Source organism: Canis lupus, chromosome 37, assembly GCF_011100685.1.
Source record: "Canis lupus familiaris isolate Mischka breed German Shepherd chromosome 37, alternate assembly UU_Cfam_GSD_1.0, whole genome shotgun sequence".
Lineage (NCBI taxonomy): Eukaryota > Metazoa > Chordata > Mammalia > Carnivora > Canidae > Canis > Canis lupus.
This window is the reverse complement of record NC_049258.1, coordinates 1,208,008-1,210,696: the sequence shown is the minus strand read 5'-3', so window position 1 is coordinate 1,210,696 and position 2,689 is coordinate 1,208,008. Positions and strand designations below refer to the sequence as shown.

General features: G+C 39.3%; 1 non-coding gene across 1 annotated transcript; it reads left to right on the top strand.

Moving 5' to 3' along the window:
- The first annotated feature begins 2,230 nt into the window (after positions 1-2,230).
- LOC119867985 lies at positions 2,231-2,335 on the top strand. The gene has a single exon (XR_005385479.1). It is a non-coding gene; the product is annotated as a U6 spliceosomal RNA (small nuclear RNA).
- Positions 2,336-2,689: the final 354 nt, after the last annotated feature.

Below are 2,689 nucleotides of genomic sequence, written 5' to 3'. Positions count from 1 at the left end.
ATATGGATTTGGCAAACCTGATACATATTCAAGCATTTGGGATCCTAAAAGCCTGGTGAGCAGTTTTTTACTCCCAACACTTTTGACATCAAATGTGTGGGCTTTTTCCTCATACCGACCAATCTTACAACTCCCCAGGCACCAACTGTGTGTCCTACAATTCAATTCTGGCACCAACTCCCACGGTTGGTAGATAGGTTAAGGGCTCCTTCCCATGAAACTGCCCCCACTTCAGACACCAATCACAAATCCCAGGCCAACCATATTTCTGACGGACAGGTTATAAATTAATGGTTCCCATGACCCCCCCTTCTCAGGTTCCATAATTTGTTAGAATGGCTCACAGAACTCAGAAACAGTTTACTTATTATTTACTGGTTTTTACAAAGGATACAACTCAGGAACAGACAAAAGGCTGTTTGAGCAAAATATAAGTGGGATGGGGGCAAAGAGCTCCCATGCCTCTTCAGGCATATCAGCCTCCCAACACCTCGACATGTTCGCCCACCAGGAAGCTTTCTGAACCTCATCATTTAGTGATTTTTAAGGTGGTTGCCTCACATAGGCATGAGTGAGTAAATCATTGACCATTGCTGATTAAGTCAATCTCCAGCTTCTCCCCCCACTCCCCAACCCCCCACCTCCCCACTCCGGGGAATTTGGGAGAATGGGGCTGGAAGTTCTAACTCACTAACAAGGTTGGCTCCTCTGGCAATCAGCCCATGTCCTAAAGCTACCTAGGGGCCCACCCACAGTCCTCTTAGCGTATACAATTCTGATGTGATTGAAAGGGTCTGATTATGAATGAGAAACAAGGTGCCCCTAACACTCTTTTCAGGAAATTCTAAGGGTAGAAGCTCTGTGTCAGGAACCAGAGACAAAGACCAAATGTACAGTATCACGTTTGGGAACATTTACTATAAATGAATTCTTATCCAAATTCTGGCAATTATTTCTAATTTAAAATATTATTCTAGAACTGGCAACGTGTGTAGGGCTGGCATTTCAATTAGCCTGAAGAAAGAGAATAACTACAACTTAATATCATAAGCATCTACCTGGATTGCTATTAAGCAATTTCACAAGGGAAGGAAAAAGGATGCAACTCATTTTATTCCATGACAGCAGACCATCATTTCGCTTAGATATAGAACTCTTTTATCCAGTGTCATCTAATATCTGAATCTGAATCACAGCTGGGATCCAAATATAAAGGATAAGACAAATCTCCAAATAAATGTACTAAAGCTTTTTTTTTTCGTACATTGCTCATAGGAGTGACCCTTGAGCATACACTCTATGCTCATTTGATTTAATTTTACATAGACTATTAACAAGTTTGTTTATGTGACTTACCAACCAGTCAGCCAATTGGAGAGCATCAAATTAGGACAACAAATTCAAAAGAGAGATGGAGTTATCTGTTATCTATCTGCTAAAGATCGATGGGGTTCTGTCAATATGAATGACAGCTAACAATCTCAGCAAAACATTCTGAGAAATAAATATGAAATCTGAGGACATTTTGTAGGAATAAACCATTTAGAACATGCCAGGACTACCTGAGGGTATTGTAGTACGGAGAAGAATGGAGTTTTTTAGTGATGATAATCATCATAAGAAAACTCAGTTTGGCTCTGAGAGGTCAAAATATGTAACCCATTTATTTGTATAAAAACAGTTTCAAGTAAATCTTTAAAAAAATAAAATAATATGTATTAATTTTATTTAAAAATGTACTCTTTATTAGAAGAGCATAAAGAGAGAAATAAAAACTTTCACGTAACCGCTCCTACCCCTTCAATCAAATTCCACAGAAGTCCCTCCATTTCCTGTAGTTGAAATTTTTTTTTTTTTTTACATTTGGTACTCAATGGGGGGAAACTCCAGAAATCTAGGAAATTCATTTATCTGGAGAAACTATTTTCTTATGATCTCTGCTAAAAGAAGCAGGGCTATATCTATAACTCAGTCCCCATACACTAATCTGGTCAGGATGTTTTTGCTACAGAAAAAGATAACACCAGTCCCAAAATGGAGGTCAAAGAGGATATTATCTCTCCTTGATACTAGCCTTTCTATTCACATCTCTCTATAGCCACTATTCTAACTTCTTCTCATTAGTTTTTTGGATACAAGACAAAATTCTAAAGGAGTACCGCTGCTTAGCTCAATGAGTTCAGTCATCGATGCCTGATGGCTCAACATCCTTTTTAAAGTATGCCAACAAGTGCACCCTTCAGCAGCACATATACTAAAATTGGAATGATACAGAACAGATTAGCATGGCTCCCGCACAAGGAAGACACAAATTTGTGGAGTGTTCCATATTCAAAAATAATAAAATAAAATAAAATAAAATCAGCCAACAAACCTAACAACACCTGTAGAGTGTCACAGAAAAAGAGTTAGGAAGCTTGATTGAGCAGGAGGGCTGTGCTGACCTTTTGGCCTGACCACTTCCTGTCCCCCATCCCCCACCCCATTCCTTTTCAAGCCTGGACCAGATGGAAAAAAGCACCAAACTTCCACCACTACCATCACCTCATTTTCAGACATAGTTTCTAATAGGAGCTGACTTCCCCCAGGCCCTGAAGAGTCTCAGTCATGGACTTATCAAGCAAAGGCCTGATTAAGTCTAAGCAGAAACTGATGTGCACCAAAAATATCTGTCAGAATGAAAACAACC